This window comes from Salmo trutta, chromosome 36, assembly GCF_901001165.1.
Source record: "Salmo trutta chromosome 36, fSalTru1.1, whole genome shotgun sequence".
In the NCBI taxonomy this organism is placed as follows: Eukaryota; Metazoa; Chordata; class Actinopteri; order Salmoniformes; family Salmonidae; genus Salmo; species Salmo trutta.
Genome location: NC_042992.1, coordinates 4,609,597 through 4,633,402, shown reverse-complemented (window position 1 = coordinate 4,633,402; position 23,806 = coordinate 4,609,597). Strand labels below are relative to the sequence as shown.

Sequence of the window (23,806 nt, the reverse complement as noted above, 5' to 3'; positions counted from 1 at the left end):
CCTATCTGAATTGGCTGCCAGGTTAGACGGGGCGGGACTTTGGTTTAGCTGAACTTGGCCCAATGCCACATGCCCACCACACACACACACACACACACACACACACACACACACACACACACACACACACACACACACACACACACACACACACACACACACACACACACAACACCATGTTAGAGGTGAAGCAGTCATCACATAGCTCTGTGTTTTCTGTGTGTAGCCATGAGTGTGCCACCACTCATCTTTCTCCCTACTTCAGAGGTTACTCTGGTTCATTTGCAACAGTTAGGACTAGTTAAGAAATCACAGTAGCCATTAGTACATTTCAACTACATCAACAATGTCACATCCATTATAAACTCTGCAGAACAAACTCACTAGGAGTTTGCACCTCTTCAAGTTCTGCCCTTCTATTTTCAGAGAGGAGTAAATGACAATAAACTAAATCTCGACTCTTAACTGACTTCTAGAATTGGACAGATGCTAAACAGTTACACAGATCGGAACACAGAACTCTAAACTGTCTTCTAGAATTGGACAGATGCTAAACAGTTACACAGATCGGAACACAGAACTCTTAACTGACTTCTAGAATTAGACAAATGCTAAACAGTTACACAGATCGGAACACAGAACTCTAAAGCGGTCCTAATTCCATATGAACAGATTCTACAGCTATTTAAATCAGATTTAAATGAATACATCTGTGTCCCAAATTACATCCTATTCCATATATAGTGCACTACTTTTGTGCCCATTGTGAAACGGAAGTAAGCCTTGAAAAAGTAAGCCTTGTCTGAGCCAGATGGTCTCTGGTCAAAAGTAGTACACTATATATTTATTTATTCCACCTTTATTTAACCAGGTAGGCTAGTTGAGAACAAGTTCTCATTTACAACTGCGACCTGGCCAAGATAAAGCAAAGCAGTGCGACACAAACAACAACACAGAGTTACACATGGAATAAACAAGCGTACAGTCAATAATACAGTAGAAAAAAAGAGACTATATACAGTGTGTGCAAATGGCATGAGGAGGTAGGCAATAAATAGGCCAAAGTGGCAAAATAATTACAATTTAGCAAATTAACACTGGAGTGATAGATGAGCAGATGGTGATGTGCAAGTAGAGATACTGGTGTGCAAAAGAGCAGAAAAGTAAATAAAACAACATGGGGATGAGGTAGTTGGGTGGGCTATTTACAGATGGGCTATGTACAGCTGCAGCGATCGGTTAGCTGCTCAGATAGCTAATGTTTAAAGTTAGTGAGGGGAATATAAGTCTCCAGCTTCAGCGATTTTTGCAGTTCGTTCCAGTCATTGGCAGCAGAGAACTGGAAGGAAAGGCGGCCAAAGGAGGTGTTGGCTTTGGGGATGACCAGTAAGATATACCTGCTGGAACACGTGCTACGAGTGGGTGTTGTTACCGTGACCAGTGAGTTGAGATAAGGCGGAGCTTTACCTAGCAAAGACTTATAGATGACCTGGAGCCAGTTGGTTTGGCGACGAATATGTAGCGAGGACCAGCCGACTAGAGCATACAGGTCGCAGTGGTGGGTGGTATAAGGGGCTTTGGTGACAAAATGGAGAGTGTTGGAAGCTATTTTGTAAATTACATCGCCAAAGTCGAGGATCGGTAGGATGGTCAGTTTTACGAGGGTATGTTTGGCTGCGTGAGTGAAGGAGGTTTTGTTGCAAAATAGGAAGCCGATTCTAGATTAAATTTTGATTGGAGATGCTTAATGTAAGTCTGGAAGGAGAGTTTACAGCCTAACCAGACACCTAGGTATTTGTAGTTGTCCACATATTCTAGGTCAGAACCGTCCAGTGTAGTGATGCTAGTCAGGTGGGTGGGTGCGGGCAGCAATCAGTTGAAGAGCATGCACTTAGTTTTACTAGCATTTAAAAGCAGTTGGAGGCCACGGAAGGAGAGTTGTATGGTGTTGAAGCTCGTTTGGAGGTTAGTTAACACAGTGTCCAAAGAAGGGCCAGATATATACAGAATGTTGTCGTCTGCGTAGAAGTGGATCAGAGAATCACCAGCAGCAAGAACGACATCATTGATATATACAGAGAAAAGAGTCGGCCGAGAATTTAACCCTGTGGCACCCCCATAGACACTGCCACAGGTCCGGACAACAGACAACAGACAACATTTGAGAAACCAAGGCTATTGAGTCTGCAGATAAGAATACGGTGATTGACAGAGTCGAAAGCCTTGGCCAGGTTGATGAAGACGGCTGCACAGTACTGTCTTTTATCGATAACGGTTATGATATCATTTAGGACCTTGAGCGTGGCTGAGGTGCACCCATGACCTGCCCGGAAACCAGATTGCATAGCGGAGAAGGTACGGTGGGATTCGAAATGGTCGGTGATCTGTTTATTAACTTGGCTTTCGAAGATTTTAGCAGGGCAGGATGGATATAGGTCTATAACAGTTAGGGTCTAGAGTGTCTCCCCCTTTGAAGAGGGGGATGACCGTGGCAGCTTTCTGTCACGCCCTAACCTGAGAGAGCCTTTTTATGTCTCTATTTAGGTTTGTTCAGGGTGTGATTTGGGTGGGCATTCTATGTCTGTATTTCTATATTGGGGATTGCTTTGTTTCGGCCGGGTATGGCTCCCAATCAGGAACAGCTGTACATCGTTGTTGCTGATTGGGAGTCATACTTAGGCAGCATGTTTTTCCTTTGGGTTTTGTGGGTAGATCATTTCTGTTTAGTGTTTTGCACCTGACAGAACTGTTTGGCTGTCGGTTTCTTGTTTTTTTGTCTAACGTGTTCTTTCTTGAATAAATTCATGATGAGCACTAATCACGCTGCGCCTTGGTCTGCTCTCTCCAAAGACAGCCGTTACACTTTCCAATGTTTAGGGATCTCATACGACATGAAAGAGAGGTTGAATAGGCTAGTAATAGGGGTTGCAACAATTTCAGCAGATAATTTTAGAAAGAGAGTGTCACGTCCTGGCCAGTATAAGGGTTAATTAGTATTGTAGTTTGGTCAGGACGTGACAGAGGGTATTTGTTTTATGTGGTTCAGGGTGGTGTGTTTGTTTAAAGGGTGTTTGATGTAGTATTTCCGGGGTTGTGGTTTATAGTCTATGTTTATGTATTTCTATGTGTAGTCTGGTGAGAGTGTTTCTATGTTGTGTTGATTGGGGTTGGGACTCTCAGTTGAAGGCAGGTGTTGTCTATCTGCCTTTGATTGAGAGTCCCATATATTGGGGTGTGTTTGTGATTCGTGGGTGATTGTTCTGTGTTGAGCCTAGGCTTTACCAGACTGTTTGTTGTTCGTTCGTTTGTTAGTTCTAGTGGTTTTGTTATTTTGTATTCAGTTGTTTTGAAAATAAATAATCATTTAAGATGAGCATACACGTACCTGCTGCGTCTTGGTCCTCTTTCACCGACGACAACCGTGACAGAGAGGGTCCAGATTGTCTAGCCCAGCTGGTTTGTAGGGATCTAGATTTTGCAGTTCTTTCAGAACATCAACTGTCTGGATTTGGGTGAAGGAGAAGAGAATCGGGGGGGGGGGGGCCTTGGGCCAGTTGCTGCAGGGGGTGCTGAGATGTTTGCCAGGGTAGCCAGGTGGAAAGCATGGCCAGCCATGGGAAAATGCTTTATGATAGTGTTGTTATACAGTATATGATAGTGTTGTTGTATGTGGTATTGTTGTTGTATATGACAGAGGTGTTGTATATGACAGTGTTGTTTTACAGTATATAGTAGTGTTGTTGTATATGATAGTGTTGTTGTATATGATAGTGTTGTTGTATATGATAGTGTGTAGATATAATAATTTATCTGGTTCTATTGTCTGTCAGTGTATCTTGGTCTCTTTACAGTCTAGTTACAATAAGTTGTTATCTCCAGTTCCTTATCTCAGTTCACTGGTCACCATAGCAGCACCCACCCACAGCACACGCTCCAGCAGGTATATTTCACTGGTCACCCCCAAAGCCAATTCCTCCTTTGGCCGCCTTTCCTTCCAGTTCTGCCATTGACTGGAACGAACTACAAAAATCTCTGAAGCTGGAGACTCTTACCTTCCTCACTAACTTCAGGCACCAGCTGTCAGAGCAGCTCACAGATCACTGCACCTGTACATAGCCCATCTGTAAATAGCTCATCCAACTACCTCATCCCCATACTGTATTTATTTCTTTATTTTGCTCCTTTGCACCCCAGTATCTCTACTTACACATTCATCTTCTGCACATCTACCATTCCAGTGTTTAATTGGTATATTGTAATTACTTCGCCACCATGGCCTGTTTATTTCCTTACCTCCCTTATCTTACCTCATTTGCACACACTGTATATAGACCTTTCCACTGTGTTATTGACTGTATATTTTGTTTATTCCATGTGTAACTCTGTGTTGTTGTATGTTGTCAAACTGCTTTGCTTTATCTTGGCCAGGCCGCAGTTGTAAATGAGAACTTGTTCTCAACTAGCCTACCTGGTGAAATAAATAAAAAATAAAATAAATTAAAATATATGAAATAATTTAAATGAAATAAAAATTAATAAATATAATTAATCTGTGTCTGTGTTTACAGAGAGATCATATATATATATATACATTGTCTACAGTATTTAGCAGAGATTTCTCGTGGCTGACTGATAGTGTCCAGTTGTAACATGTAGCTGTATATGTAGCAGTGACGTTGGAGGGTTTTCACTGGTCTTGTTCTACCTATTGGGTACACATTGTCCTGGCTGTGACCTGACCAGGACAAACTCTGGGCCCTAGTTCTAGTCTGCATTCCAAATCACAACTTATTCCTCACATAGTGCACAATGGGACCTGGTTAAAAGTAGTGCACTATCAAATCAAATCAAATTGTATTGGTCACACACACACACGTGGTTAGCAGATGTTATTGTGAGTGTAGTGAAATGCTTGTGCTTCTAATTCCGACAGTGCAGCAATATCTAACATGTAATCTAACAATTCCTCAACAACTACCTAATACACAAAAATCCCAAGTAGAGGAATGGACTCAAGATGCAAGACTCAAGATGCAATAGATGGTATAAAATACATTACAGATGAGATGAGTAATGCAAGATATGTAAACATTATTAAAGTGGCTAGTGTTCCATTCATTAAAGTGGTCAATTATTTAAAGTCTGTATGGAGGCAGCAGCCTCTCTGTGTTAGTGACGGCTGTTTAACAGTCTGATGTATATAGGGCAGCAGCCTCTGTGTTAGTGACGGCTGTTTAATCAATCCCAGACTATTTACATTTACCTCCTTTTTTACGTAGCTGCTACTCCCTGTTTATTATCTATGCAGTCACTTCACCCCTACCTACATGTACAAAGTACCTCGACTAACCTGTACCCCCTCACATTTACTCTGTACCGGTGCCTCCTGTATATAGCCTCCTCATTGACTCTGTACCGGTGCCTCCTGTATATAACCTCCACATTGACTCTGTACCGGTGCCTCCTGTATATAGCCTCCACATTGACTCTGTACCGGTGCCTCCTGTATATAGCCTCCACATTTACTCTGTACCGGTGCCTCCTGTATATAGCCTCCACATTGACTCTGTACCGGTGCCTCCTGTATATAGCCTCCACATTGACTCTGTACCGGTGCCTCCTGTATATAGCCTCCACATTGACTCTGTACCGGTGCCTCCTGTATATAGCCTCCACATTGACTCTGTACCGGTGCCTCCTGTATATAGCCTCCACATTTACTCTGTACCGGTGCCTCCTGTATATAGCCTCCACATTGACTCTGTACCGGTACCCCCTGTATATAGCCTCCACATTGACTCTGTACCGGTGCCTCCTGTATATAGCCTCCACATTGACTCTGTACCGGTGCCTCCTGTATATAGCCTCCACATTGACTCTGTACCGGTGCCTCCTGTATATAGCCTCCACATTGACTCTGTACCGGTGCCTCCTGTATATAGCCTCCACATTGACTCTGTACGGTGCCTCCTGTATATAGCCTCCACATTGACTCTGTACCGGTGCCTCCTGTATATGCCTCCACATTTACTCTGTACCGGTGCCTCCTGTATATAGCCTCCACATTGACTCTGTACCGGTGCCTCCTGTATATAGCCTCCACATTGACTCTGTACCGGTGCCTCCTGTATATAGCCTCCACATTGACTCTGTACCGGTGCCTCCTGTATATAGCCTCCACATTGACTCTGTACCGGTGCCTCCTGTATATAGCCTCCACATTGACTCTGTACCGGTGCCTCCTGTATATAGCCTCCACATTGACTCTGTACCGGTGCCTCCTGTATATAGCCTCCACATTGACTCTGTACCGGTGCCTCCTGTATATAGCCTCCACATTTACTCTGTACCGGTGCCTCCTGTATATAGCCTCCACATTGACTCTGTACCGGTACCCCCTGTATATAGCCTCCACATTGACTCTGTACCGGTGCCCTCCTGTATATAGCCTCCACATTGACTCTGTACCGGTGCCTCCTGTATATAGCCTCCACATTGACTCTGTACCGTAACACCCTGTATATAGCCTCCACATTGACTCTGTACCGGTGCCTCCTGTATATAGCCTCCACATTGACTCTGTACCGGTACCCCCTGTATATAGCCTCCACATTGACTCTGTACCGGTACACCCTGTATATAGACTCCACATTTACTCTGTACCGTAACACCCTGTATATAGCCTCCACATTGACTCTGTACCGGTACCCCCTGTATATAGCCTCCACATTGACTCTGTACCGGTACCCCCCTGTATATAGCCTCCACATTGACTCTGTACCGGTACACCCTGTATATAGACTCCACATTTACTCTGTACCGTAACACCCTGTATATAGCCTCCACATTGACTCTGTACCGTAATACCCTGTATATAGCCTCCACATTGACTCTGTACCGTAATACCCTGTATATAGCCTCCACATTGACTCTGTACCGTAATACCCTGTATATAGCCTCCACATTGACTTTGTACCGTAATACCCTGTATATTGCCTCCACATTGACTCTGTACCGTAATACCCTGTATATAGCCTCGGTATTGTTATTTTATTGTGTTACTATTTTTACTTTTGTTTATTTACTCTGCATTGTTGGTTAAGGGCTTGTAAGTCAGCATGATATATAACATTTGATTTGGGTTAGGATCGGGAGGTTACGGATGGGATACTAGTCTGTATATGGTTATAACATTCTGGAATAGAACAGAACAGTGGAACAGATTACGTTCTGAATCCAGGTCATTTCATCAACCTTCCCACATGTTTTTCTCCAAGAAATGAAGTGGTTACTTAGTAACAGACACAACCCTTCGGGTAATTTGACCTTTAAACTTCCGAGGAGTGAACCTTGGAGTGTTCAGGAATCCACCAAGGTTCAGACTTGCATTGTGACACCTGCTGTCATGTTCTTCGTCAACGTTCTGAGCGTCTTATCGCCATGACCTTTTCCAGTATGGCTGCAGATTTAGGACCATGTCAACGATAGGCCTAAGAGTTTGACCCGGTCTGCACTGTTGTTCTTAACCCGGTGTCAGATATGTTTTTTATTTTCTTCTTCCTGTGGTTGTTGTCATGATAATGACCTTGGGAATTATCAACACAGTACAAACAGATCCGGGGCCAGGCTACGCTGGTCTCTGTATGTGTAGCAGGTAGTTTGAGGGATTGGCCCAGTTCTATGGCAGCTGGTATGTACGGTACAGTGATCTAGGTCCGCATCCCAAATGGTTCTCTATTTCTTATATAGTGCACTACATGTATGGCACCTGGCTGCCATTTGGGACTGAGAGGAAAAAATGCTGCTTTCTCTGTAATGACAGCATAGTGATTCCCTGAAACACAGTAGGGGGTTAATACAGAGAGGAACATGTGGTCTGTTGCTATTTTATACAGAGAGAGGCATGGGGTGGGAGAGAGGGGTGGGGGGGGGCAATGAGGGAGAGAGGGAAGGAGAGAGAGAGGGGAAGAGGGAGAGAGGGAGGGAGAGAGAGAGAGAGAGGGGGGAAGAGGGAGAGAGGGAGGGGGAGGGAGAAAGAGAGGGGGGGAGGGATAGAGGGAGGGAGGGAGGGGAGAGGGAGAGAGAGAGAGAGGGAGGGAGAGAGAGGGAGAGGGAGGGAGAGAGAGAGAGAGAGAGGCATGGGGTGGGAGAGAGGGGTGGGGGGCCAATGAGGGAGAGAGGGAAGGAGAGAGAGAGGGGGAGAGGGAGAGAGAGGGAGGGGGAGATGGAGAGAGAGAGAGAGGAGGAGAGGGATGGAGAGAGAGAGGCATGGGGTGGGAGAGAGGGGTGGGGGGAGAGAGGGAAGGAGAGGGAGAGGGGGAGAGGGAGATGGAGGGCAGGGGAGGGAGGGAGGAACACAGTGTGACACATCAGTGGAACTCAATGTGCTGGCTTACACCTCATGTATTCATCTAAAAAACAAACATGCACAGGCACATAAAGCAGGTTACTAATCAAAGGTTAATTCATGTGTTATTCAATGAAATGTGGAGTGTTTAGTGTCGGCCCCTGATCAGCCATTAAAGAGTTCTCATTCTCACAGCACGTGTTGTAAATAAATATCGATGATGAGTGGTTGGTCTGCGCATGCTCTGAGGACGCGGCTAGGGATGCCGTCAGGGCCGGCAGCCTTGGAGGGTTAACATGTTGAAATCCTACCACATAGCTAGTCCTACCACATAGCTAGTCCTACCACATAGCTAGTCCTACCACATAGCTAGTCCTACCACACAGCTAGTCCTACCACATAGCTAGTCCTACCACATAACTAGTCCTACCTCATAACTAGTCCTACCACATAACTAGTCCTACCTCATAACTAGTCCTACCACATAACTAGTCCTACCTCATAGCTAGTCCTACCACATAACTAGTCCTACCACATAACTAGTCCTACCTCATAACTAGTCCTACCACATAACTAGTCCTACCACATAGCTAGTCCTACCACATAACTAGTCCTACCTCATAACTAGTCCTACCACATAACTAGTCCTACCACATAACTAGTCCTACCACCCACTGTCATGCACAAACACACATCATATGGGAACACAGAGCTAGAAACAATAGGACATGTCCTGTACTCACCCACCCTGTCACTCACACACACACCACACACACACACACACACACACACACACACACACACACACACACACACACACACACCCTCACTCATACAAACACACACACACACACACACACACACACACACCCTGTCACACACACACACACCCTCACTCACACATACACACACACACACACACACACACACACACCCTCACTCATACAAACACACACACACCCTCACACACACAAACACACACACACACACGCCCACCCTGTCACACACTCACACACACAAACACAAACACACCCCTCACTCACACAAACACACACACACACACAAACACACACACACACACACACACACATCCTCACTCACACAAACACACACACACACACACCCTCACTCACACAAACACACACACACACACACACCCTCACTCACACAAACACACACACCCTCACTAACACAAACACACACACACACCCTCACTCACACAAACACACACACACACCCTCACTCACACAAACACACACACACACACCCTCACTCACACAAACACACACTCACACCCTCACTAACACAAACACACACAACCTCACTCACACAAACACACACATGGCATGGATGCACACAGACAAATACAATCACATGCATGCGCATGCACACACACCCACACACATATACACACACCCACACACACACATATACACACACACACACACACACACACACACACACACACACACACACACACACACACTAAAAAACCATGCAGTCCCTAATCTGTGACAGAGCGCTTTCCATGTCGTGACCTGAATACCATCCATACCAGGTCCTCGTTAACATTCGAATACTGCACTATGGCCAGCACTGTGTGTGTGTGTGTGTGCGTGCGTGCGTGCGTGCGTGTGTGTGATGAACAGAGAGTTTGATTTGATTTATTAGGATTTCCATTAGCCGACACCAATGGCGACAAACAGACAATACAGACTAAACGCTTTACAATTGAAATACATTTAAAAACATCAACAGAGAAAGTGTTGTGAGTTATCGGTCTGGGTGTTTTATTTAATTTAACCTATATTTTGACAGAGAAGACAGACCTACAGTGCCATTTTCCACGTTTTGTTACATTACAGCCTTTTGGGGCGGCAGGTAGCCTAGTGGTTAGAGTGTAGAGGCGGCAGGTAGCCTAGTGGTTAGAGTGTAGAGGCGGCAGGTAGCCTAGTGGTTAGAGCATTGAGCCAGTTCCCGAAAGGTTACTAGATCAAATCCCCGAGCTGACAAGGTAAAAAATCTGTCGTTCTGACCCTGAACAAGGCAGTTAACCCACTGTTCCCAGGCTGTCATTGTTAATGAGAATTTGTTCTTAACTGACTTGCCTAGTTAAATACCACTTTTCCCAGAAGTGGTTAAAGTCTATGGATTCTTCAGTTACAATGAGCTGATTTTTAACGTGACGTTCTGTCTGTCTGTCTGTCTGTCTGTCTGTCTGTCTGTCTGTCTGTCTGTCTGTCTGTCTGTCTCACTTTCTGCAGAAAAACTCTACAACTCCAATGGACGTGACTTGGCCTGCTCGCCTCCCTACCTCTGTGGAAGCACAGTTCTCACTCAGCCCAGTCAAAACTGTTCGCTGCTCTGGCACCCCAATGGTGGAACAAGCTCCCTCACGACGCCAGGACAGCGGAGTCAATCACCACCTTCCGGAGACACCTGAAACCCCACCTCTTTAAGGAATACCTGGGATAGGATAAAGTAATCCTTCTAACCCCCCCCCCAAAAGATTTAGATGCACTATTGTAAAGTGGTTGTTCCACTGGATATCATAAGGTGAATGCACCAATTTGTAAGTCGCTCTGGATATGAGCGTCTGCTAAATGACTTAAATGTAAATGTAAATGTTGAGGAGGGCTCTCTTCTCTCTCAAGCAGACATTTCAGGTAAAACCTGATGTTACGCACACACACACACACACACACACACATATCAACCTGCTCAGGGATCGAATACAACAGAGACACATATCGACCTGCTCAGGGATCCAATACAACAGAGACACATATCGACCTGCTCAGGGATCCAATACAGCAGAGACACATATCAACCTGCTCAGGGATCCAATACAACAGAGACACATATCGACCTGCTCAGGGATCCAATACAGCAGAGACACATATCAACCTGCTCAGGGATCCAACACAACAGAGACACATATCAACCTGCTCAGGGATCCAATACAACAGAGACACATATCAACCTGCTCAGGGATCCAATACAACAGAGACACATATCAACCTGCTCAGGGATCCAATACAACAGAGACACATATCAACCTGCTCAGGGATCCAATACAGCAGAGACACATATCAACCTGCTCAGGGATCCAATACAGCAGAGACACATATCAACCTGCTCAGGGATCCAATACAGCAGTACCCCATGCTCCAGAAGTATTTTTATTTTTTTATAAAATGAAAAACAGTTTTTCAAGTGCCAGTGTCATTGACCACAACAGTGTGATGTGTATCTTTGACCATAAACCCATTGCTCCCACCCATTGGCCAAAGAGCAGAATGACATGTACCTGTTGAAATTTTTGTTATGTGAAATAAATCTTTTAACTTTGTTTAGTTTATTTATTTTATGTATTCCCCCCCCCCCCCCAGATTTTACACAAACACCTGGTGCAAACACAGTAAGAATATCCTGAATGTGGTTAGATGTGAGAGTGTTGTGTTTCAGGACGATAAGGATCTGGTCCATGAGTTTGTGATGGCAGAGGGCTTGACCTGTCTCGTCAAGGTTGGAGGAGAGGCCGACCAGAACTACCAGCACTACATACTTGAAGGTATAGTGTCTAATCAAATCAAGCTTCATTTATAGATATGGAATGCAGCTCAATGTGCTTCACAGAAGAGGGAGGAGAAAAAAAAAAAAAAAAAAAAAAATGAAAATTAAAGCTGAAATATTTACTACACAACAAAGATAAGATGACACAAAGTGAATGGCTAGAAAGCACACTAAGGAAAAGACAAGCTAAAAATATGTGTTTTAATATCTCTTTTAAATATGTCCACAGTTTCGTCCCCCCTCAGGTTCTCAGGCTGCCTCTCCATACATCTTGGTCCTAGGCTTTGGGATAGTTAAAAGGCTGTCTCTCCATGCCTCTTGGTCCTAGGCTTTGGGATAGTTAAAAGGCTGTCTCTCCATGCCTCTTGGTCCTAGGCTTTGGGATAGCTAAAAAGCTGTCTCTCCATACATCTTGGTCCTAGGCTTTGGGATAGTTAAAAGGCTGTCTCTTCATGCCTCTTGGTCCTAGGCTTTGGGATAGTTAAAAGGCTGTCTCTCCATGCCTCTTGGTCCTGGGCTTTGGGATAGTTAAAAGGCTGCCTCTCCATGCCTCTTGGTCCTAGGCTTTGGGATAGTTAAAAGGCTGTCTCTCCATGCCTCTTGGTCCTAGGCTTTGGGATAGTTAAAAGGCTGTCTCTTCATGCCTCTTGGTCCTAGGCTTTGGGATAGTTAAAAGGCTGTCTCTCCATGCCTCTTGGTCCTAGGCTTTGGGATAGCTAAAAAGCTGTCTCTCCATACATCTTGGTCCTAGGCTTTGGGATAGTTAAAAGGCTGTCTCTCCATGCCTCTTGGTCCTAGGCTTTGGGATAGGTAAAAGGCTGTCTCTCCATGCCTCTTGGTCCTGGGCTTTGGGATAGTTAAAAGGCTGCCTCTCCATGCCTCTTGGTCCTGGGCTTTGGGATAGTTATAAGGCTGCCTCTCCATGCCTCTTGGTCCTAGGCTTTGGGATAGTTAAAAGGCCAGAGGACCTGAGGGACCTACTGGGGACATAAATAAATCATGTCTGACATGTATTGTGGTGCACAATCGTGGATTGATTTAAAAACCAATAGAAGTATTCTAAAACTGACAGGCAGCCAGTGCAGAGACTTTAAAACCGGTGTAATGTGTGTTCTCTCCGTCTGGTCTTGGTCAGTACCCATGGTGTAGCATTCTGTATGTTTTGCAGTTGACCAATGGCTTTCTTGTGTAGACCAGACAGGAGAGCGTTACAGTAGTCAAGCCTGCTTGTAATAAAAGCATGGATGAGTCTCTCTGTATCAGCCTGAGATAGAAATGGCAGCACCTTGGCCTGTTCCTAATGTGGTAAAAAATATATATATATATTTTGGTGACATTCCTCTTGTGTGATTCAAAATGTAGTTAGCTGGGAGGAAGTTGTGAGCCATCCAAGTATTTAAATCACTAATCCAGTCTAATAATGTATCCTTGGAGATAAAATCCTCTATTGACACAGAAATATAAAGTTGTGTATCATCTGCGTAGCAGTGCTGTGCTTTCTGATAACGCTGCCAAAGGGTAACATATATATAAACTGAACAGTACTGGACCCAACATCGAGCCTTGTGGAACGCCACATGCGATATGTATTTTCTCTGAGTTACTATATGTTCACCAAGGGTGACAAATAACTCTTGACCGGTTAAATAGGTCCTAAACCAATTTAGAACTGGACCCGGAGAGTCTGTCCAGAAGGACATCATGGTCAACATTGTTGAATGCAGCACTTAAATCCAAGAGTAGAAGGACAGAGAGTTATTTGGCATCTCTGTTGGCATCTAAGATCATTTAAGGAAAACACAGTTTAAACACAAATAACTCCTATCAGAGATATTATTTATTTCTTTAACACATGTTGAGAAACGCTTGACGTTAGGTCTTTCTATAACACGTGTGAACAACCCTGGCGTGTCTTTGAAACTCTTGACATTAGGTCTTATTGAAACACATGTTGAGAAACGCTTGCCATTAGGTCTTTCGATAACACGCGAGGAGATGTGTTTATTCGGATGAGAAATGAACAACATTGTAGACTAGAGGGACTAGATTCTAGTCTAGGGGGACTACATTCTAGAGGAACTACATTCTAGAGGGACTAGATTCTAGTCTAGGGGGACTACATTCTAGAGGAACTACATTCTAGAGGGACTAGATTCTAGTCTAGGGGGACTAGATTCTAGAGGGACTAGATTCTAGAGGGACTAGATTCTAGTCTAGGGGGACTACATTCTAGAGGAACTACATTATAGAGGGACTAGATTCTAGTCTAGGGGGACTAGATTCTAGTGGGACTAGATTCTAGAGGGACTAGATTCTACACTAGGGAGACTAGATGCTAGACTAGAGAGACTAGATGCTAGACTAGAGAGACTAGATGCTAGACTAGGGAGACTAGATGCTAGACTAGAGAGACTAGATGCTAGACTAGAGAGACTAGATTCTAGACTAGATACTAGAGGGATGTTACTCTCTCTCTCTCTCTCTCTCGTGAAATATATAATAAACAAAAGTGAAATAAAAATGCACAGTAAACAGTACACTCACACAAGTTCCAAAAGAATAAAGACATTTCCAATGTCATATTATGTCTTTATACAGTGGTGTAATGCTGTGCAAATAGTTAAAGTACGAAAGGGAAAATAAATCAACATAAATGTAGGTTGTATTTACCTCTCTTCTCTCCATCTCTCTTAGCTCTGGGACAGATCATGCTGTATGTGGATGGGATGAATGGAGTCATCTGTCACATTGAGACTGTCCAGTGGCTCTACACTCTCATTGGCCCAAAGGTGAATCAAATCAAATTTTTATTCGTCACATGCGCCGAATACAAGCTACATCATCTGTTTTACTGTACAACTAAACCTAGATGTTGTTATTTACACTCAGACTTAGTACCAATATATAGGTTAGTTAAACAGACTAAATACCAATATATAGGTTAGTTAAACAGACTAAATACCAATATATAGGTTAGTTAAACACTCAGACTAAATACCAATATATAGGTTAGTTAAACAGACTAAATACCAATATAGAGGTTAGTTAAACAGACTAAATACCAATATATAGGTTAGTTAAACAGACTAAATACCAATATATAGGTTAGTTAAACACTCAGACTAAGTACCAATATATAGGTTAGTTAAACACTCTTTGGCCTTGTTGTTAGAGTGTCTGCCCTGATATAGTAAAAATGGGACCCGGTGCCTGTCTGCTTGGCACACAACATTAAGGAGGTTGAGTTCCTGCTATAGACGTGTCTGACTGACCCTGTCTGTGTCTCAGTTCCGTCCGGTGGTGAAGACAGCTCTGAAGTTGTTGCTGGTGTTTGTGGACTACTCAGAGTCCAACGCCCCTCTACTTATAGAGGCCATCACTACAGTAGACACCAAGAGAGGTACCGGTGGGTCGGTCGGTCGGCCGGTCTGTGTTGATCGAGTGATTGTTGAGTGTTTGATTGACTGATTGATTGATTGATTAAACAATCAGTAGGCTGGTTGGTCAATTGAAAGATGGACTGATATATTATTATTGACTAGTGGTGTTTGTCCAGGCTGTAAGCAGTGGTCTAATGCCATGGAGATGTTAGATGAGAAAGATGGACTGGACACAGAGCTACTGGTTTACGTCATAACCCTCATCAACAAGGTACAACACAACAGACGTCTTGGTCTTGTGCTACGTTGTACAGTGCCTTCGGAAAGTATTCACACAACTTGGCTTTTTCCACATTTTGTTAAGATACAGCCTAATTCTAAAATGTATAAATCGTTTTTTCCCCCCTCATCAACCTACACACAATACCCCATAATGAGAAAGCAAATACTTTTTCCAAATATATATTTTTTAAACTATGGAAATATCACATTTACATAAGTATTCAGACTCTTTACTCAGTACTTTGTTGAAGTACCTTTGGCAGAGATTACAGCCTTGAGTCTTCTTGGGTATGACACTACAACCTTGGCCACCTGTATTTGGGGAGTTTTTCCCATTCTTCTCTGCAGATCCTCTCAAGTTCTGTCAGGTAGGATGGGGAGCGTCGCTGCACAGATATTTTTGTTGTTGTTGTTGTCTTGTTGGATGGTGAACCTTCACCTCAGTCTGAGGTTCTGAGCTCTCTGGAGCAGATTTTCATCAAGGATCTCTCTGTACTTTGCTCCGTTCATCTTTCCCTCGATCCAGACTAGTCTCCCAGTCCCTGCCACTGAAAAACATCTGCACAGCATGATACTGCCACCAAAAGGCTTCACCGTCGGGATGGTGCCAGGTTTCCTGCAGATGTGACATTTGACATTCAGGCCAAACAGTTCAATGTTGGTTTCATCAGACCAGAGAATCTTGTTTCTCATGGTCTGAGAGTCTTTAGGTGTCATTTGGCAAACTCCAAGCAGGCTGTTATGTGCCTTTTACTGAGGAGTGGTTTCGGTCTGGCCACTCTACCATAAAGGCCTGATTGGTGGAGAGCTGCAGAGATGGTTGTCCTTCTGGAAGGTTCTCCCATCTCCACAGAGGAACTCTAGAGCTCTGTCAGAGTGACCATCGGGTTCTTGGTCACCTCCCTGACCAAGGCCCTTCTCCCTTGATTGATCAGTTTGGCCGGGCGGCCAGCTCTAGGAAGAGTCTTGGTGGTTCCAAACTTCTTCCATTTAAGAATGATGGAGGCCATTGTGTTCTTGTGGACCTTCGATGCTGTAGACATTTTTTGGTACCCTTCCCCAGATCTGTGCCTCGACACAATCCTGTCTCAGAGCTCTACAGACAATTCCTTCGACCTCATGGCTTGGTTTTTACTCTGACATGCGCTGTCAACTGTGGGACCTTATATAGACAGGTGTGTGCATTTCCAAATCATGTCCAATCAATTGAATTTACCACAGGTGGACTCCAATCAAGTTGTAGAAACATCTCAAGGATGATCAATGGAAACCAGATGCACCTGAGCTCTATTTAGAGTTTCATGGCAGAGTCTTTGTTTTTTATTTTGTATAAATATGCAAAAATGTATGGGGTATTGTGATGTCATTATGGGGTATTGTGATGTCATTATGGGGTATTGTGATGTCATTATGGGGTATTGTGTTTAGATTGCTGAGTATTTGTTTTTATTTAATCCATTTTAGAACAAGGCTGTAACGTGACAAAATTTGGAAAAAGTCAAGGGCTCTGATTACTTTCCGAAGGCACTGTATATGATGATATTAAATACGTCGACACACAAATTCACATCTCTCCCATTCAATCTCCATCTCTCTGTCTCTGTCTGTCTCTCTCTCTCTCTCTTTTTTCTCTTACCCCCTCTCTCCCTCTCTCCCTCTGTCCCTCCCACTCTTGTCTCTTCGCTCTCTCTCTCTCTCTCTCTCTCTCTCTCTCTCTCTCCTTTCCTGTCCCTCCATTCCCTCTCCCTTCTTCCTCCCCCCCACACCCATCCCTCCCTCCCTCCCTCCGTCTCCTACTCTCCCTCCCTCCCTCTCTCTCCTACTCTCCCTTCCTCACCTACTCTCCATCCTTCCTTCCTTACCTCCCTCGCCCCCTTTTCCTACTCTCTCTCCCTCTCCTACCCTCCCTCCCTCCTTCCTTCCCTTTGTCTCCTACTCTCCCTCCATCACCTCCATCCCTTGCCCCCCTCCAACTCTCCCTCCATCCCTCCTTCCTCCCCTCACTTCTATCTCCCTCGCCCCCTCTCCTACCCTCCCTCCTTCCCTTCGTCTCCTACACTCCCTCCATCCCTTTTTCCTCCCCTTTCTCCTCCCCTCCTCTCAGACCCTGTCAGCGTTACCTGACCAGGACTCCTTCTATGACATGGTGGATGGGTTGGAGGACCAGGGGATGGAGGCTGTAGCTAAGAGGTTCCTGGGGAGGAGAGGAACTGACCTGATGGAACAACTCACTATATATGAGGTGAGACACACACACACACACACACACACACACACACAATAATACACACACACACACACACACACACACACACACACACACACACACACACACACACACACACACACACACACACACACACACATACACACACACACACACACACACACACACACACACACACACACACACACACACACACACACACACACACACATGGATACACAATAGCACAGTTTTGGCCAATAATCCTGATTGTGACAGACAACGTCCTCAACTAAGAAGAAGAGATAGGACCTTGATAAAGAAGACATCATTTTTTTGTCTCGTCCTCTAATCCTCTCCTTTCATCACATGCTTGGTGATCAGAGAGAAACAACATTATAGACTAACAGTGATGACTGATGGGCCGTTCCCAACAATACAGAGAGAAAGAAAATAATAGAGTAGTAAAACAGGTGATAATTAATACACAACGAGTAACGATAACATGGCTATATACAGGGGTACCAGTACTGAGTAATGATTACTAGGCTATATACAGGGGTACCAGTACTGAGTAATGATAGCATGGCTATATACAGGGGTACCAGTACTGAGTAATGATTACTAGGCTATATACAGGGGTACCAGTACTGAGTAATGATTACTAGGCTATATACAGGGGTACCAGTACTGAGATAATGATAACATGGCTATATACAGGGGTACCAGTACTGAGATAATGATAACATGGCTATATACAGGGGTACCAGTACTGAGATAATGATACCATGGTTATATACAGGGGTACCAGTACTGAGTAATGATTACTAGGCTATATACAGGGGTACCAGTACTGAGTAATGATAGCATGGCTATATACAGGGGTACCAGTACTGAGTAATGATTACTAGGCTATATACAGGGGTACCAGTACTGAGTAATGATTACTAGGCTATATACAGGGGTACCAGTACTGAGTAATGATTACTAGGCTATATACAGGGGTACCAGTACTGAGTAATGATAACATGGTTATATACAGGGGTACCAGTACTGAGATAATGATACCATGGTTATATACAGGGGTACCAGTACTGAGTAATGATAGCATGGCTATATACAGGGGTACCAGTACTGAGTTAATGATAACATGGCTATATACAGGGGTACCAGTACTGAGATAATGATAACATGGCTATTTACAGGGGTACCAGTACTGAGTAATGCACACAGACACACGTCCGTGCACACAGACACACCTCCGTGCACACAGACACACCTCCGTGCACACAGACACACCACCGTGCACACAGACACACCTCCGTGCACACAGACACACCACCGTGCACACAGACACACCACCGTGCACACAGACACACCACCGTGCACACAGACACACGTCCGTGCACACAGACACACGTCCGTGCGTTGGGGTACCAGTGGCGTTGCTCCTAATCTGCAGGGTTTTTTTTTGTTGCACTGAGAACGTGCAGGGAGGTATTTTTCCAACATCTATGTAGGCATATCCGTTTTTCATTCGATCCAACTATCAACCGTCAACACCCCCACCAGGCTAACACCCCCACCAGGCCAACACCCTCACCAGGCCCACACCCAACACCCACACCAGGCCAGCACCCACCAGGCCAACACCCTCACCAGGCCCACACCCAACACCCACACCAGGCCAACACCCCCACCAGGCCAACACCCCCACCAGGCCAACACCCCCACCAGGCCAATACTCCCACCAGGCCCACACCCCCACCAGGCCAACACCCCCACCAGGCCAACACCCACACCAGGCCCACACCAGGCCCACACCCAACACCCCCACCAGGCCAACACCCCCACCAGCTTTCATACTCGGAGACGCTTTATGAATACAGCCCCGTCCCCCCGTCCCCGCCCGGCCAAGTGTTACAGATCTCTGATCATTGATGTCATAGATGGCGTAGTTTCTCTGTTGTCTATCTCGGTGTTTAATTATGTCTGTAATTGTGTTGTTTCTCTTGGTGTAGTTTTGAGTCTTTTCTGTCCTCTCTTTTTCTCTTTCTTCACCCTTTGTTTCCCTATCTGTCCTGTCGGTCCTGTCTGTTTTTCATCTTTGCATGATTGACATATCTCTCCATCGCTCCCTCCATCTTTGTTCCCTCGCCTCCACAGAGAGGAGAAGTATGAGGAAGAGGAGGAGGAGGAGGAGGAACTTGAAGCTCCAATCACAGAGTCTGATTCTGATGGGATGGAGGGGCCTGAGGGAGGGGCCTGAGAGAGGAACTATTAGTGAGGCACTACCCAGGTATAATAGGACTATCATCCGGTACTGTATATACACAGAACATTCTCCGGGTGTTACATTTAACACTGGTCCAGTGTCTATATGGGTCCACACTTTTCAGTGTTAAATTAACACACTGCTTAGTGTAAAGCCTTATTTGCATATTTCCCAGAGTCCCTTGCCTTTCGAGTGAATTGTAGAGTTACCACCCGTGACTGTGTTTGTTAGGGACAGAGATATGGTTTGTTACATTCATCCATTTCCAGTCCTATGGCTTAGCAAGTGAGATCCTAAGCAAATATGTTATAATTTAAATAAAAAAAATTATCTCAACATGTATTTCACAAGGCCTTATTTTAAGGACCCTTATACAGTGGCCTGAAACAAATGATTTACAGGCCACATCAGGCCAGCAAGTCACTTTATACTGGCTTGCAAAATGACGTGTAAATCCTATTGGAATCCAGCCAGAGTTGGAGATATCAAACATTTGGAATTTTTATTCACCTGCAACCTGCATTCAGAATGACTGCTAGGTTGGGAAGACTAAGATATGAGACTACCTTTAAACATCTAAATTGGGACACCCACTTCAGTAACGGGTTCAATAAACCCAAGAAACAGACTGGATTAGTTTGAAAACAAATATATATACAACACACACATATATATATATATATATATATATATATACTGCTCAAAAAAATAAAAGGGAACACTTAAACAACACGATGCAGGTGTTTGTAGTTGCCTTTGATTGAGAGTCCTATATATAGGTATGGGTTTTGTTTGTATTTTGTGGGTAGTTGTTTTTGCATTGCGTTGTGTATAGCCTGCAAAACTGTTCCTGTCGGTCTTTGTTTTCCATGTTCACATTTATTTAATAAATAATAATGATGAGCACGCAACCCGCTGCGCCTTGGTCCTCTCTCTCCTACGACAGCCATGACACATGAACTGTGTTTAACATGATTTTTTAATAGCTACCTTATCTGAGGATGGATCAACAACAATGTAGTTGCTCCATAATAATAACCAAAATTACAGTGAAAAGGAAGTCTGTACAGAATAGAAATATTCCAAAACATGCATCCTGTTTGCAACAAGGCAATAAAGTAAAACTGCAAAAAATGTGTCAAAGAAATTAACTTTATGTCCTGAATACAAAGAATTATGTTTGGGGCAAATTCAACGCAACACATCACTGAGTACAAGCATGTTATGGGTCTGCTTGTCATCGGCAAGGGATATTTTTTTAGGATACAAATTGAGCTAAGCACAGGCAAAATCCAAGAGGAAAACCTGGTTCAGTCTGCTTTCCAACAGAGACTGGGAGACAAATTCACCTTTCAGCAGGACAGTTGTTTTTAAAAATTATAACCTTTAAACAAAAGGCCAAATATACACTGGAATTGTTTATTAAGACAACAATGAATGTTGCTGAGTGGCCGAGTTACAGTTTTAATTTAAAGTAGCTTGAAAATCTATGGAAAGACTTGAAAATGGCTGTCTAGCAATGATGAACAAATGACTTGACAGAGATTTAATAATAGTTTTTAAAACAATAATGTGCAAATATTGTACAATCCAGGTGTGCAAAGCTCTTAGAGACTCACAGCTGTAATCGCTGCCAAAGATGATTCTAACATGTATTGACTCAGGGGGTGTGATTCTAACATGTATTGACTCAGGGGGTGTGATTCTAACATGTATTGACTCATGGGGGTGTGATTCTAGCATGTATTGACTCAGGGGGTGGGATTCTAACATGTATTGACTCATGGGGGTGTGATTCTAACATGCATTGACTCATGGGGGTGTGATTGTAACATGTATTGACTCAGGGGGTGTGATTCTAACATGTATTGACTCAGGGGGTGGGATTCTAACATGTATTGACTCATGGGGTGTGATTCTAACATGTATTGACTCATGGGGGTGTGATTCTAACATGCATTGACTCATGGGGGTGTGATTGTAACATGTATTGACTCAGGGGGTGTGATTCTAACATGTATTGACTCAGGGGGTGGGATTCTAACATGTATTGACTCATGGGGTGTGATTCTAACATGTATTGACTCAGGGGGTGTGATTCTAACATGTATTGACTCATGGGGTGTGATTCTAACATGTATTGACTCAGGGTGTGATTGACTCAGGGGGTGTGATTCTAACATGTATTGACTCAGGGTGTGATTGACTCAGGGGGTGTGATTCTAACATGTATTGACTCAGGGGGTGTGAATACTTATATACATTTTATATTTCTTTATTTCATTTTCAATAGTTTGGCAAAAAAATATAAAAAACATGTTTTTACTTTGTTATTACGGTGTATTGTGTGTAGATGGGTGACAACACAACAGTGTGGAATACGTCAAAGGGTATGAAAACTTTCTGAAGGTACTGTACATGGAAAAACATACAGTGCATTCGGAAAGTATTCAGACCCCTTGACTTTTTCCACATTTTGTTACATTGCAGCTTTATTCTGAAATTTATGAAATCGTTTTTTCCCCTCATCAATCTACACACAATACCCCATAATGACGAAGCAAAAAACGTTTTTTAGAACATTTTGCAAATATATTAAAAATAAAAACTGAAGTATCACATTTACATAAGTATTCAGACCTTTTACTCAGTACTTTGTTGAAACACCTTCGGCAGCGATTACAGCCTCAAGTCTTCTTGGGTATGACGCTACAAGCTTGGTACACCTGTATTTGGGGAGTTTCTTCCATTCTTCTCTGCAAATCCTCTCAAGCTCTGTCAGGTTGGATGGGGAGCGTCGCTGCACAGATATTTTCAGGTCTCTCCAGACATGTTCGATTGGGTCCAAGTCCGGGCTCTGGCTGGGTCATTCAAGAACATTGAGAGACTTGTCACGAAGCCACTTCTGCGCTGTCTTGGCTGTGTGTTTAGGGTCATTGTTTTGTTGGAAGGTGAACCTTCCCCCCAGTCTGTGGTCCTGAGTGCTCTGGAGCAGGTTTTCATCAAGGATCTCTCTGTACTTTGCTCCGTTTATCTTTCCCTAGATCCTGACTAGTCTCCCAGTCCCTGCCGCTGAAAAACATCCCCACATCATGATGCTGCCACCACCATGCTTCAATCTTGGATTCATCAGACCAGAGAATCTTCTTTCTCATGGTCTGAGAGTCTTTTAGGTGCATTTTGGCAAACTCCAAGCGGGCTGTCATGTACCTTTTACTGTGGAGTGGCTTCCTTCTGGCCACTCTACCATAAAGGCCTGATTAGTGGAGGGCTGCAGAGATGGTTGTCCTTCTGGAAGGTTCTCCCATCTCCACAGAGGAACTCTGGAGCTCTGTCAGAATGACCATCAGGTTCTTGGTCACCTCCCTGACCAAGGCCCTTCTCCCCCGATTGCTCAGTGTGGACGGGCGGCCAGCTCTAGGAAGAGTTTTTGTGGTCCCAAACTTTTTTCATGTAAGAATGATGGAGGCCACTGTGTTTTTGGGGACTTTCAATGCTACAGACATTTTTTTGGTACCCTTCCCCAGATCTGTGCCTCGACACAATTCTGTTTCAGAGCTCTAAGGTTTTTGCTCTGACATGCACTGTCATCTGTGGCACATTATATAGACAGGTGTGTGCCTTTCCAAATCATGTCCAATCAATTGAATTTACCACAGGTGGACTCCAATCAAGTTGTAGGAACATCTCAAGGATGATCAATGGAAACAGGATGCACCTTAACTAATTTTCAAGCCTCA

General features: G+C 44.1%; 1 pseudogene; it reads left to right on the top strand.

Annotated features, from left to right (window-relative positions):
- The window catches only part of LOC115175396 (FH1/FH2 domain-containing protein 3-like), a 57,415-nt pseudogene that overhangs the window by 7,438 nt on the left and 26,171 nt on the right, over nucleotides 1-23,806 (top strand).